Here is a 16,607-nt window from a genome sequence, read left to right on the forward strand (position 1 = left end):
TTCAAATTACTTCAAAACATCTTTCAAAATATAACTTACCAGTATGGATGCACGCTTTTAAAATAATTCTACTTTAATTAAACTTAGGAGATAATATAATCAATTCATCAATACTGTTTAGGAAATAAATTATTATATATATATATATATATATATATATATATATATATATATATATATATATATATATATATATATATGCGGGAGAAAGGAAAAATAAGCAATGCCCTCTTCGAGACTCGAGCCTGGATCTTTCGAATATGAGCCAATTGTACTAACCGTTACACCATGAAGGCATTCTAGAAGGAGGGAGAAAATACCTTATATTAATATCAAGTGTCATACATTACAAGTTTAAAAAATTGTATTTGAACTCGAGTGGATAAACTTGAGTATTTTATGAACGATTGGAAATTCGAACAAGATATAGGCAGAGTGTGAGCTAATAGTAGAATTTTAATAAAGGCAATTTTACAGGAAATTAAAGTATTTCAAAATATTTAACCTCATTTTACACTTTTAAAATATATTAAAAGTATTTTAATTGAAATTAATATATTTATATTCAAAATTCTTGGAAAGAAGATTTGGCTTGTCATCCCAATCGTTTTTCTATTTATTATTCTTAATATTATTACGTTAAAAGCCTTTTTGAAAACAGTGATTTTTTAATATGATAGCTTTATAATTCGTGATGACGAAATTTCTTAAAAGGAATTAAAACAAAATGTTGAATTATACTCCATCCGTCCCAAATTAGTTGTTACGTTTAGGTCGAAAATTTTGTCCCAAATTAGTTGCTACATTTCAAGTCGGTGGAGTTATAAGTAACTTTCTAAGCAGTTTAGTAAATTGACATCCGTAAAATTATATTAACAGTTACAGCAGTTTAAAATCAGATACATCCCATCTACATTAAACATCTAAAAGTTGTTATAAACATAAAAAGCATTTATTATTGGAAACTTTAAATCATATGTTTCAAGTAAACCTTCAGCAAGGGAAAATCTTCAGCAGAGGGAAAAGAAAAAAAACACAAGTAGTGTCTTTGTGTGTATGTATGTTTTACGAAAACGAGTACAAACGTTTTCGCTGGGTAAACATTGTTTGGTTCTTTCCACAAACAATCCGATACGGGCTAGTGTATCCGATTGTTTCGAGAAGAGCTGTTGAGTTGGCCCTGAAAAGGCAAAGACGTCTGTGTATATTCTTCGGAAAATTGTCGTAGCATTGAAAATTTTTTAAACGTTAGCGATGGAAAAATAGACGGGAAAATCGCATGTGCAAGAATTCTAGCTTCCCTCTTGGATGAAAGTTATAGAACCGCCTCACATACATACTGACGTTTCGAGATGTAGACAGGAGTGCTGTAATGCCACACTTTATATAAACACCGCTTCGCCTCAAGAGACAACGCAATTTGATTTAAAAAAGAGAAGATACGGCCACGTAATATTAAAATCGTAACACTAGCTGAATTGTTCTAACGTAAAAGTGTACGAGAAATCTGGTGAGTAATAAACAAGTAGTAATGTTTTGTAGAGACTACTAGTTTCGTTAACATAATAATAAATCTAGGATGCCTGTTATGAATCGATCACCCTCTCAAGCGCAACCCTGGTTGGCATTGTGCCAAAACACATAGACTCGTCCAAAAGGGGTGGTATTACTTGCTGCGACGTGAAAGGTCTTCTCATCTCCGGAAAAGCTATGCTGGAGGGAAAGTCCCCATCCTTTCACCCTATTTTGAGAATAATTCGGTCCGAAATGCGCATGCGTGTTTGCGATCATGGTCGCGGATGAGTCGGTCATGCTATATCACAGTTCTTTGTGTTGCCCTCTGCAGCTTAAGCGATGGTGTAAAATTGAAATTACAAACGATAACCGCTTCGCCGACACAGCGTAATGCAAAGTTATGTTCGGGCTGGTAACCCAACATAGCGGAGAGGCGTGGCTTATAGGATGATTATGCTTGGTGGAAGTAAACACAGGAATTTAATTGTAGTTTAAATAACAAGCTTGAAAGATGGTACGAGACAACTGACGAATGTTCGAATTCCGATAATGAAAGTAAACATGCTTTAATTCCGAGTTTTATAAGTAGTGCGAAAAATTGAGAACTAAATGCGAGATAAATGTGATAGATGAAAACTACCAGTTTAAAAGGCAGGTGGTTGATATTTGGAAACCCGTCAGGATACATAATCTAGAGTAGACACTCCCATATGATAGTCAAACATTAAGGCATTAAGCTATACATTGAGGCAAAATTTTAATTATTAATTACAAGTGAAAATTAAGTATTTGTAATAAAATATCAAACGAGAGCATGTTAATGTAAATCTGGGCATAGAATCATAGGTTTAATAATTGAGAATTTCTTTTAAAGGAATGCCATTGATGTAGAGTTGGCTTTGATCGCATCGATTCGATTTATTGCATCATCACGTAGTTTTGATAAACGTTAAGTTGGAGTAGAAGAATTAAACCACCGTGAAATTAAAAAGAACAGTAACTGATTTTCTGTTTGTGAAATCCGATAGGAAAGAATGCAAATAAATGTTAATCTTCAGTGAAGTGTAGGCGTCAGACAAGTGTTTTAGCCTTTTACATAATAAAAACGTTCCAATAAAACCGTTGAAAAAAGAACGCAGAAAATTAAAAACTTGCATTGTCGACTGGTAAATAAAGTTATTCATTCATGATACTGCTTAATATGAGAAATGAACACAAGTTTAAACTGACATGCAAACATTTTAACAATATCTGCTTCACAGCCTAAGCGATAAAATGAATTTAATAACTATTAATCACCCCCTGTGACAGCATATAATTGAAAAATCTCCTCTCTCCACAAACACTTTCATGCGTATGAGTTTTCCTATATTTTAGAAATTAATTTTATCAGATTAGCGGGAAAAGGTTTATTAGTGGTTTGTGACTCAGGACAGTTTAAAGGATTACTTGTATTCTTACACTGTTTAAAACATTCTGCTTTGTACATAGTCCTACACTTTACAAATTCTACTCTGTACAAATTGGATATATTACACACAATATTTGCCTTTGTTAATAAAATAATTTTATCTTTTCAAATATGTAGTAGTGCACAATATGGGACATCAAACTGAACTCTGACCATCATTAGTGCACACCTGCTTCCTGTTCAAAGTATATGAAATGCAGATATGAAATGTTCTCAGTGATAAATAAACTCACAATTAGGGTTAATTCCCTAGAGAACTCGAGCTTAAATAAGCCTGAAAATTAACCCTCGGGCCGACGCTATCGAACACTTTAGCCACGTTTATCATGACTAAGACAACACATTGTTTATTATTAAAGGCACCTCTAATAAATTCTGTCAGACGCACCAACTGCTTCGTCACAGAGATTTTTTCTAAAGCCAAATTGCTGTGCGGGAAATCTGTCAAAAAAGGATGTATTCTGGCATGGATAACCTTTTCAAAATTTTGCTCGCATCGAAAAGAGGGCTGATAGTACTCAGTTTTTGTGAGGTCTTTGTGAGTGTTAGGCATCTTTTAACAGATTACGCAACGAGTGATGGTGTAGCACCGGGGTGCCTGGGTCTTAGACCCTATCCACAAATGAAAATATGCCACTTCGGGTACAATACAAAGTTACAACTTATAGTATTATATAAATATGCCCAGGATATCTTAAGGGTTTTTTTCAAATAATTATTTATAATGGCCTTAATAAATGACTTGATGAATATTTGTAAGATGAATATTTGTAACATGCATACATGATTCGGTGATGAAAATGCTGTCCAGAAAACGTAAAAAAAAATGGACGTAGAAGGGACTTGTTAAATGAGTAACTTGTTGTCTATAGAATGAATGCTATTTCACGCTGTTAACCCGCGAAGACGCGCGCTGCTTTTAGCTACGCGAGGACGCGCGTCGGGCTCCGTAGGTCCGAAACGTTATTTCTTAACGAAATAAAAATAAAATTGTTTGTGTAATCGAAGAAAAAAATTAAATAATAAAAAGTATATAAAATATAAAAATATACTTTGAATTTAATAATTCTAAAAAAATTGTATTTTAATACACTTTTAAGATTGAAATTATTTATCATTAACAGAAAAAATCAGACTGATTTCTTTTTGTGAGCAAACGAAATTTAATACTAATTTATGTAATATTAAATTTTTACAGAAATATTTTCAAAAAAAAACTTACATTTCACATTTTTTTTGCAAAAAATCGCGCTGTGTTTACCGCAAACATTTTTCTCTCACTTAGCGCAGCAAATTTGTGGTTTTCGGTCCTTTACGCTATTACATATATGGCATCTTTCCCTAGAACACTCCTGTTTTTTTGGCGAGTGTCCTTCCCAATTTTCCCTATATCTGCAATTTCATTTTTCACTCAATTCGCGTGGAAATTTTGCTGCGAGCTTCTTTCTTGAATGTGATCCTTGAAAAGTTCTAATGCAAATTCTTTGATAAATAAACTTCGTTTTCTATATTGCACTACTGGCGTCCTCGAAGATAACAATAATATTCTAGTATTCATAGCTGCAATGTTGAACATACTAAAGAATACTGCCATTGGTCATCTGTTGCTAATTCTAGCAGTACTATAAATGGTTACTACATCTATAGCACCCTTTGTTAAATCATTAAAAGTCATAATTTCTGTTTTTTTTATTTGCTTCTCCAGTCGAAACATCGATGGCTCTGTCATTATGCATGGTGGACAATAGAACAACGCATTTATTTTTGTTTGGTGTGTAGGAAACTAATGTCATATTTCTTTGAAATCCAAATAATGATGATCAAACTTCTCTTTTTCTGCCACAAGTAAAATATATTGGCAGTTCTTTTTTATTTTTTCTGATAGTTCCCACGAGCGTAATTTTCTTTTCAAGGTGATTCTTTACCAAGGTATAACTGGTAAACCAGTTGTACACGGTAAGGTTGCGCCCTGGATTCAAAATAGGCTCTCTAAACCTCTTGACTACTTTATCAAGACCATTTTCTGAGCTGCACGACCGTTTGGGTTGTGTTCCTGCATGAATTTCAAGATTTGAAGTACAAAATGTCCTTGCATCAAAAACAGCAAAAACTTTAATTCCATATTTTGCAGGTTTACTTGGAATGTATTGAAGAAAGGAGCATCTTCTTATAAAAGGTCCTAATTTTTCGTCAGTTGTGATGTATTCGCCAGCATTTTTAACGAACTTTTCAAAATCATTTCTTACCGGAGCCAGTTTATCCATTTCTCTTCTAGAAGGACGATCTCTTAGGTCATCAAATCCCAAACATCTCATTAGGATTAAAAAACGTTTATGAGACACTGTTCGATGAAAAATGTCAAGCCCTGTCCCGTCAGTCGCCCAAACTTCGCAACATTTACGTGAGAAGCCTTCTATTTTAAAACAAAATTCTCCAAAACAAAGAAGACAGATAAATGATCTGATTTCTGTAATATTCTTGTGTCGAGCAGCTCTCTACCTTTCAAATTTGATGGCTATCTTTGACAAGATATCAATTCACGGAAACAGAAATGCTGAATTCATTACTAGATTCATCGCTTGAATCTAATGTCTCTTCAGAATTCGATTGGTGATCACTAAACTGTTCTTCATCAATTATTTCTTCGTCTTCTTCATTAACTGAATCTTCATCAGTCAACATTTCGGCTAATAGTTTCTGTAATCTTTTCATTTCATCGTCATAAATCAAATAGCGTGACATTTTTGCAACTGCCTGACATCTTTCACATTTTTAAATGACAATGCTAGCGAGGGTCTCGGGCCTGGGAAGCCCGGCTACTCAGTTTCTGAGAAAAGATGGAGGGATAAATTCCGGAAATGATTGTGAATGACATGTACCTGACCTTAAACTCAGCTACTAAGAAGTTCGATAAATTTCACCAAAGGGTGAAATTTTTGTATTATGTTTTTGTAACGACCGGGCCTGGTCGGACTTGCCTGTACCAGGGAATTGACACTCCGTAGAAATGTAGGTTTTTATTGAACTTCTCCTTTTTTGTTAACAGGATTGCCTGAGTCTTTTCCACATTAACCTTAATTTTCCATCTGATGAGTCAAGTCTCTAATGCATGTATGTGGTTTTGTAGCTGTTGTATAGCCGGCCTTGTGTAAGGATCACAGTGTCATCAGCATACATTGCGAGTTTTGTGTTGTTCAGAGTGGGTATGTCATTCACGTATATATTAAAAAGTATAGGTCCGCGAAGACTTCCCTGGGGGACGCCTGCAAGGAAAAGTTTAGGTGTAGAGAGAATTCCTGTGACACGAAAGACAAAGTGTCTACCTGTCATGCAGGATTTAATTATGTGTTTAATGTACTCTTGGAGCCCCGAAATGTGTAAATTGTAAATAAGAGCACCCAGCCAAACACGATCGAAAGTCTTAGCTTTGTCGAGAAAAAAGCCTCTTGTGACGTTATTACGTTGCAAGCCTTTACTGATTAATTCTAAATCTCTATACAGCTCTACACAGTAAAAGAGTCACAGAAAAACGGCTCAGAGTAAGTTTGTAATCACGTAAGTCAGGCACAGTCTTCTCATTTTCACTTCGATTAAGGATTCTGTACATACTAGCATAAGAAATATATTAGTTCATGCAGTTTTATACGTCGATATTTATAGATAATTGTTTTGGCTATGTTTATTATAATCTTGTTCACCGTAACGGCTGGAGTGCCTAAACCATCATGCTGTGTAAACAAAACTGAAATCTTCATCTCTGAATACTGTTCCACTAGTGTTTAAACCACTGAAATGGTGATTATGGTAGAACATCTTTGGTAAAAATTTACTCTACGGTAACCCTTGGCAAATCGTTTCTTATTTTATATCAAGATCGTCACCTGGAAGAATCGGCACAAATTTCAAGATTGCCGTTACACAAAACCAAAATAAGAAGTCAAAGACATACACAAACTTGGTGTCCATGTACACATCGACCTATTTTAACTTAAAAAAAAAAAACAGAAAACTGCACAAACTAGGTATTGTGCACTGCCTTAACTTTGCACATGTACACATTGATCTATTTTCACTTTAAGAAAACCAGAAAGTTAAAAATATCATGTTTACAAGAAAATATTCGCCACTGTCTTAACACACAGAGACAACCAAAAATACAAAAACAGAGAGGAATAAGTTACCAAAAATACATATTTTCTAACATAAAAATATTAAACAACAAAAAGAAAAATTAACACACAGAGACGAATAAATAAATGAAGCGTCATTTTTTTAACATACCTTTTTTTTCACATGCATACGTTTAGGCTTTCCACCACCATTTCCTCCATCCTCCAGATAAGCAATTCAATTAAATTCATCGTCTGTTATTCACCTCAGACATACTCAAACGATGGTACCCACACCAAAATAATAGCAAGTTCAAAATACAAGACCATACCACTTACGTGCAACCAAACATAGCAATTAAAAAGAATGGTAAGAACCAAAAACACGGGTCCGTACAAAAGGGTTACTATTACAAAATGTAGCCCAAAACTAAATTTATCACAACACGTTGGCAATATTTCCAGAAATAACCCCTTTATATTGACAAAAACTTATTTTTTTCAAAGGCTATTTTCGCCAACATTATCAACATTACAATAACGGAAAAACTTATTTGTCGCAATGGGCTTCCAGATTTCACGAACAACCAATACCACTTGGCGATTTTTTCAGACAAAAAACAAGGTGTACCATACAGTAAAGATTAGCCGCATCTTGATTTACTACTGCTACAACATAAAATATACGTCTTTCGTAGATTTCTGCAGTTAAACTCAAAAGTTTAAAATTGCATTTTGCTTATCATGACCAGATTTTATTTTCTGCACGTAGTTAACAATTACTTATGTGTTGTCAGATAAATGTTACCAGATACAGTTAATTATTTTTTACTATCTCATGAGACAAGTTTTTTTGCTCCTGCAAGACAGCTTTACTTTGTGTTGCAAAATAAATTCCTTCTCACTCTTTTTAGACTTGCCTACACATTAAATTTTATGATTAGGTAAGATGTGATTATCATAATTTTGTTTCTCTCCTTATTTTGGCAACTTTATATGTTGATTCGTTATTTAGGTTACCTACCAGTGGCTGACTGATACAACTGCTCATATGGTTCAGCTGGTAGGTTGAGTTTAATTTCTGACATAAAAAATTTAAAAGGCATACCCCATGTTTATTTTACTATAATCGAATAGTCAAATTGAAGAAATAAATGAGCCTAAATAGATTGTAATATCAATGAACATTTTTAATGACAGAGATTAACTTAAACATAGTTGCATACAGCAGAGAAAAAAGGGCGAAGAAGTAAGAATGGTATACATATACATACATACGTAATAAACAGTTACGTCATCATACACCGCGCGGATAAACGCGAACGGCGCATGCGTCAGGAGAAGCTCTCTTAAGCTAAACGTCGTATTATAATTTATGATACAACACAAATAATGGCTACTCTGTTTATAGGTACTATATGTTAAAATATTTTAAAAGCTTCCTTTAATTTGCATTCTAATAGTGATTTGTTTAAATTTAATTATGAATTATATTCACATGTAGTAATTGCATTTTATTTATTTTTGGCAATGGCTAAGCTCCAGTTTAACTCCAGTATTTAGAGTTTTTATATACAGATGAATACATATTCCTCTTTTACATGGATATAAGATTATTTTTCAGGAATTTAAGGAAAATGTGATAAATTGGATTTATAAAAACTATTTTGAATTTTGAAAAGTGTTTTTCCTCTGTTAACCATAATATAGTGCCATAAATTTCTGAATGTGTTTAGTTTTCATCCAAATAAATAGGTTTACAAAAATTTGTCATATTAATAGTTATTGCAGGATTTAGCATTATTATAAATATTTATTATAACAGATTTAGCTGAACTACATGTTTAGTCTCTCTGCAGATGAAGTCAAAAGTAAGTGGTTAGATATTTTTCTGTATTCCCCATTACGTAATTTTATCTGGTAAATTACCATTACTTATGTACTAAAGGTGAAAGAATAAGCTTTCCTTGAAAATACAAAAATTTTTAGACATTTAAAAAAATTGGTATACTTAAAAAAAATCTCAAGCTGCCACATATGCGAAACTGAAAATGTTATATATAAAATATTTCAGAAATATAAATATTTTCACTGTTTGTTAACTATAATTCACTGAATTTGTTATATATAATCACAGATTAAGGTAGCAGTGCTTTTTCTCACTGCGATTTCTCATGTATTTTGATTCATAAATACATAAATATGTTGTATAAATATTTTCAACATTTCTGATTTTTCGATAGTAACCATAGGAGAAGGATTTGAGACTATCTGTGTAAAGTAATTAGGTTTTAGATCATCACTACACCTTCATATACTTTCACTGGAAGTTTTCTCTGTATATATACTGGGATGTGACACTAAGCAGTTGACAGTATGTATTTAAGAGGTCAAAGGTATATTGTAATTAGTATTTAAAATCCTGATAACATCCCATACACTGTCGGTGGAACCTAGATAGGATGTCCAAAGGATATACTGGGATGTGACATTAAGCACTCGGGAAGATGAGTTTAGGAGGAAATTGGGATATTGTGGGATGTCCTGAGGATGTAGTAAGTAGGACTTTAAATCCTACCAACATCCCATACGCTGTTGATGGGACATAGATAGGATGATTTTTGGATAAAATGGGTTGTGTTTAGGAGGTGAGTGGGATGTCCTGAGGATGTAATAAGTAAGAGTTCATATCCTAATAACATGCCGTACGCTGTCGATGGGACTTAGTTAGGATGTCCTGAGGATATACTGGGATGTGACACTAAGAACTCTGGAGGAGGTGTTTAGGAGGTTCGAGAGATATTCCGCGATGTCCTGAGGATGTGCGCATACCCCGCGAGCAACATCTTCGGGATATCCCAGGCATGTTTTTGTGCTATGTGGGTTATTTGTTTTTTCATCAAACTTGTTTTCTGATTCCAGTTACATAGCTTTTAAGGCCAGAAATTCGTCAACAAGTTAAAGTAAATTTGAATGATAGACGTTAGATGCAGTTTTCACAAATAGTTTAGCTTTCTAACAAGGTTTACTCATCTCAAGCGAACATAGTTTGCAGATTAGGTTACCGTGCTGTTTGAGCTGTGACAGATTAACAAATAGAATATGGTCTTTGTGCTGAAAATACAGCAAAGTCTAATAGATCGATACCATGAACTATTAGACCAAAACTCTGTTAAAAATTAATGTTTCATTCTGCTCAAAAACACTAATCTTAAAAGCTATTGGTCTGAACCTAGAGGCCATCCAAGTAATCTTAGAGAGCCAGCAAATGCATTTTTCTTCAGTTATTTAGCATTATTATGATACTATTTATCATGTCAAGGATTTGTAAGAACAAAATCGTGAAAATCCTGAGGATTTTCATGATTTTGAATTCAAATTTATATTATTTCGATTCTCACCAAAACCGGAACTGAAAATTGTGATATTAAACAAATTCAGAAATTTGAAGTTATTCATTTGATTATTTATGACTTGGCATTAAAATCGTTATAGACTATTTGGTTTTCATAATTATTTTTTACTTTCACTGCTGCTTGTATACTCATGTTTAAAGAATCAGGGAACTTCCCGAATTAATACAATATACACATTGACTACAGACACCTTGATATATAAAAAACTAAATTTAAGGAAAAAATATCTAGTAACAAAGTGCAGATCAGTGTTTTCACACACGCGTTTTGATACCCAATTGAGACACTTAAACTATACCTGGCTAGTAGAGAAAAATAATATAAAACTGTTAAAATTAAGACTTGGATGTTGAATAAATCTCACAAATACTTCGTTTCTGTTTTTGAACAAATGCATGGTATTCTCGTTCATTACTGTCGAGGAATATTATCATTTGTCTCCGACAGCTCTTAAAAAAATCTGTCATAACACTTTACTAAAACAAATGCATGCAACTTATACGGATTCGAGTATTAAATCTTTAGGAAAATTAGTTCTTCAAATTTCACATTTCTTTATGCAATACATGTGACATGGAAACAGGTTTCGATACGATATTGCTATGGATTTTTAAAAGTTTATTTCAAATTTGAAATTATTATGAGAAAAGTTATTACCAATTTCTTACTCAGTGGTTTTTTCGTACATTCTTGAGGTACATACATTATTAAAATTGCGAACTACAACACAATATTTAAGAAGAACTAACACGGCATTTTATGACGCCGCTAAGGAGTGCCAACATATGGACATTTTCAACCTATTTCACTATGAAATTTTACACGAGGACAGGCACCTCCGTCCATATGCCGCTTTTCTACTCAGTGGAAACCAGGATTTTCCAACATAATTTGTGTTTTTAAGTATGTAGTACTCTGAAAAACTTATTTGACTTGTAAATAATGATGTTTAGAAATCTTAGCCGGATGATCATGTGACACACACAGCCATGCCCACAAGATATTACTTATATTTTTCCTGTATATACTATTTTACTTTTTGGAATCGTATTTTATTTTCTGCATTTATGACTGCAACACACACCTTTTATGAACTGATTTAGTACTATTTTATGTATAACTATTGTAAAACTTCAGATTTACAGCGCTACGATGCCTGGATACCTCATCGCCAACCAGATGTCTTATCGCTCATCACGTGACATTGGTCTCACCCCCTGCATCTGCTATCCTGTCTCCACGAGAACTACGTTCGGCATTTCCTTACCTGCAGCGCTCCTAGAAGCACCAAAGTTCGATAGCCGGAACACAACCTGCGATTTCGCAGGTTAATCGCGGCAAATAAGCGAGTTGGAGTTGGAGACTGCAACACATAACAATAAATAAACATTTTGTTTTAAATGAAACTGCTTTGTCTTTTTAAGGCAGAGCGGTGGCTTATGAATAAATTCTATTTTTGTATTAATTTGTATGCTAGGTTCTGTCCCTAAATTATTTCTACAGTTTTATGCCCATCACAAAAGATAATAAAAATGTAAAGCTTATGTTTGATTTGCAGCGTGTTGAAGATTTTAATATTTTTTGATTAAAAATTTGATTTATGCCTTCAAAAGCTGAATTATGTTTAGTTGAGGACCGCTTTTTATGTAGCCCTTTAAGACGGTCAGAGCATACGCTTGGTTTCAAGATTTCTTTCACGTGCGCGTTCGAAGTTTCATGCCGCATTTCGCTATATAGCTCCCCACCGTTCCCTGGGTATTTATGCCTGTTGCGATCCTTGCTGTTTTGTATTTTTTGAGTGATCGTTTTGCTGTGTTTAATTGCTGCGATATTTTTGGATTACTATGAATATTATTTCGGCCATAGATATTGAATTTTCCCGCTGGGACATTCTTCGAATTTTACGAGCTAAAATGGCACCAGACCTAGTTCGTAAGCCGATACCTCGTGCTCTTCGTATAAAGATACTATGTCCCTGGATGAGTAATCTTCTACTAATTTTTTTCGTGTGACACTTCAGACATTTTGGCTATTTCCGAATAATAAGATGTTCGACCATAATTATTTGGATAAATTATTATCTCTGGATGTTTCAAAATGTGATACTTCGCGCTGTGCACGTGTTGACTTGCTCATCGAAAATTTGAAACGTATCGGTATTGAAGCATACGCTTTCGCTCTTAAGGATAATATCGGTTCTCTGTTGCATTACTATAATTTACCTCAATCCAATGACCTTCAGGCGTGTGAGCAACAATTTCGTTGTGATAATTTCAAGAAAATTAACAAATGTGAAGACTGTTCTACTTCGATAATGGGTAAATTCGATTTCTTTTGCCAAGCAGAGAACGCGTATCATCAACGGGCAGTATCAAAGGAGTTCCTTGCAGTATGACCCTCGACATAACAGCCAATTTCACCATCACAGGGAAAAATTTAACTCAAAAATTTAGAGATAACCTCATTTAGACGCCATCCTGTGTTACACTTCAGATTCTGTATGGTGACAAAATATCATCTCTGAAAGATGCTAACTTTTTGCAAGGCTCCTCCCTAACTGCGCAGTGACATATTTATTCGCGATTACCAAACCAATTTTAGTTCGAATATCAGATATACAATTTACGAAATACTCGAATATAACTGACAAATGCCCTTCAGAATCACTTTCATTCAAAAATGTTTTCTTATATTACCGAAATTAATTTTATGCTTAGCTTTATGAGAAAACATTTACTATTTGTTTGAAACAATTGACACTTTAAATGATTAATCGTATTCTTGCAATGTTTACAAATCCTGTTTTTACATACTGGATATGTAACATACAATAATTTATTTTTGTTAACCCATTAACCGCTGGTGTTGCGTTCACGCAACGGTCAAAATAAATGCGTATATAAATATAACTACCTAAAATATTTTATACCAGCAGATGATTTTGTGTAGGGAATATTATGAAGATTATATCTGTAAAAAATATTTGCCTTCAACAATTCATTTTGTTTATAATAATTAATCTCATACTTTAAGCAAATTTAAGCAAAATTATCGACCGTGTATTTTTGCTGAAAATATTTAAAGAAAGAATCGCCGTCTTTATGAGTGATCTATTTTTAGTCAAGGTCACCGTTTATCAGAACATTACATCACTCAGATGTTTAAATTTGATTTGGAAAGGAAAGGAAAATAAGTGTTGCGCTGACGTCAGCAGGAAAAGGGTAGTCGATCTTCTTTTTCACTCATTCCTTTCGATGTTCTGGTTCATGTTCTGGTTGTTTAAAAATGCCTAGAACGAGGTATCTTACATTAGAAGAAGCCCTACCCTTCAAAGATTTTTTGATGAAGAAATAGATGATGATAATGTTAATAATGACCAGAATGAAACTGATATTGTTGTTGTTCCCCCAGAAATTGCAGAATCTGGTGGCGAACAAGAAAGGAATGGCAAGACCTAGTATATTCAGCATTCAAAAACCATTGTATGGAGATGGTAGACATTTTATCGTAAAGTCCGTTGATAACAAAAGACTTTGTTGTAAAGAGTACCATAGCCAGACTATTTATAGATGCGAAGTATGTAATGTAGCTTTACATCATGATTGTAATCAAGCTTGTCATGCTTGAATCTTTCCATTGAAATAATCTGTATTTGTAAAAGAAATACAATGTATATTTTAATATTAAATTAATTAAAAGTAAAGTGATTTGGTAGATTTATAAAACGTTATACATCAAAAATGTAATCCTGCGCTCCACTCAAAAGAAACATCACACGAGTACAATCCTACTCACTAAACATCCGTAGTCTTATTCCGCTGACGTTGCGCGAACGCAACACTCGCGTTTTCCACAGGTGAGAGCATTTTTTTTTTTTTTTTTATTTTCAATGTAAATTTATATTATAAATGCTTAATTTGATATTTGTTATTATTTTCATGAGAAAAGAAACATTCCTTGTAGTTTTGGCGATTAATGGGTTAATAAAGGTATTTTACCGTTTTAAATATGAAAGTCTTAAGATTCTCCTCCCCCGACCATAGCCTACTCACTTCCTCTGAGATTACACTTATTTTAGTATCATCTTTTCCTCTTTTTATCATTTTACGTCTCTATAATAGTTTTTATTTTTTAGTATTCCTTTCGCATTTGGTTATTAATGAGCAGAAACGGACGTTTGTCCCTGATGGGACATTAGACTCGAAACAGCATTTTTGTCGAAGCACTTATATCCGTTGTATTACTTTTCATGTTGATCACACACGATATTATCGCGCTGTACTATATTTAAAGAAATTATATGAAACATCCCTGGGTTAGGTGCTCATTTTCAGCCCGTTAGATCCTCGTGAATGGAAAAAATAAAAACTGGAGCTATATTCCAGGAAAACACTTTTCACAATAAAATGTTCAAATTGCTAACTTTTGCCTCTTAGTTCTTTTATTTAAAGAAACAAGTCTGGATTGCCATACTGCTGTGAAAATTATTACTATAAAATAATTTTGAAATTTTCCTATATATTCGCACACTATACATTAAATGCAGCATTGTTGGCACTGAAGTTTCCAATCTACGTTCGGAATTACGTTGCTGCAACGCATAGAAGTAATAAACATGCAGAAAAATTTTCCAGCTGTGACAGAAAACATTAGAAAACCACCGCTTCATCTCTAAGAGACAATGCAGTTCCATTCCAAAAATGAGAAATAGAACATTTCTTGATGCGAAATCAAGGAGAGTATATAAAGTTTTATACCGTATAAAAAATACTCGAAAACTGATATGCAAAAAACGAGCAATATTTTTTAATTGAAAGTACAGGATTCGTTTTGTTAATATTAAAATACAACCATTGCCATAAAAATTTGTGTAAAGAGAGAGTTGTCAGAATTAAACGAAATTTTACATATATAATTATTACTTTGATATAAGTAAGTGATTAGAAAATCAAAGAAAAGAGGATAATTTATTGCAGAAAAAAGTACACATGAACGGAAGTTTTAGTACTCTGTTAAACCACCTGTAGCGCGAATGCACGATGCAATACGAGCGAGCATTGTGGCATACAAGTTCCGTACGGTGTCCTGAGACATATCGTTACACAGTTGCTGTAAATGCGCCTCTGCTTCGGCTAATCTCGTCGGCTGTCCAACTCGCCATCCCAAATGATCCCAGATGGACCCGCTTGGTGACGAATCTGGGGATCGAGCAGGCCAGATAAGGATGGTAATGTGCCGAAGGCAGTCTTGTGAGATCCGTGCTGTGTGTGGCCGAGCATTGTCTTGTTGAAAACAGGCTTTTGGGTGCCCTGCCATGAGTGGCAACACATGTGGCTGAAGGATGTCATGGACGTACCGCTGGCCTGCCATTGTGCCATGGATCAATATTAGGCGTGACCGTGTATCGTAAGCAATGGCACCCCTTACCGTCACACCAACTGTGGGAACGGTCTGTCGCTGTAAAGCGGATCCAGGATTGAGGCGTTCACCACGAGTGCTCCACACACGAAAGGGATTGTCATCACTGGTCAAATTGAATCTAGATTCGTCGCTGAAGGTGACCTGGTTCCATTCCGTTAAAGTACAATCTTGTTGTGCGCGAAATCACTCGAAACGGAGGCGTCGTCGGGTGGGTGTAGTTGGCAGCACACGTAATGGGTGCTACTATACTGGATGTCCCTCAAACCAGGCGCTTTGCGATGGTTCGGGAAGACACAGGATTCCGTATTGAAGCAGCTGCCTGTGTCCGGATAGCGGCCAATGAGGCAGTTGGCTCTACGCGTGCATGTTGTATGATGTGACGGTCGTCTCGACGACTGGTCTGACCAGGTCGTCGCCCTGTAAATGACGTCACGCAGGCCCACAATAAAAATTAATGGAGAGCGGATTAAGATAGTGTCGAAACTCAGATACCTTGGCGTCATTTTTGACGAAAAAATGAATTGGATCCCCCACGTGCAAAGCCTTAAACTAAGGACAACTGCAATAGCTCGACAAATGAAGATGTTCTATGGATATAAATGGGGACTGAACCCCCACATACAAAAGGTGCTGTATTCCACAGTGGTAGAAAGAATAGTCACGTATGCTGCGGCA

The 16,607-nt window shown here is 34.6% G+C and overlaps 1 long non-coding RNA gene and 1 pseudogene across 2 annotated transcripts in view; both read left to right on the forward strand.

Annotated features, from left to right (window-relative positions):
• The window catches only part of LOC146997269 (cullin-5-like), a 572,661-nt pseudogene that overhangs the window by 323,449 nt on the left and 232,605 nt on the right, over positions 1–16,607 (forward strand). The window lies entirely within an intron of this gene.
• Positions 2,447–12,062, forward strand: LOC146997273 (uncharacterized). The gene is made up of 2 exons (XR_015040979.1): positions 2,447–8,158; positions 11,649–12,062. It is a non-coding gene; the product is annotated as an uncharacterized LOC146997273 (long non-coding RNA).

The sequence above is a fragment of the Stegodyphus dumicola genome, chromosome 5, assembly GCF_044657685.1.
Source record: "Stegodyphus dumicola isolate Sdum_Otavi_A_Nest chromosome 5, ASM4465768v1".
NCBI lineage: Eukaryota > Metazoa > Arthropoda > Arachnida > Araneae > Eresidae > Stegodyphus > Stegodyphus dumicola.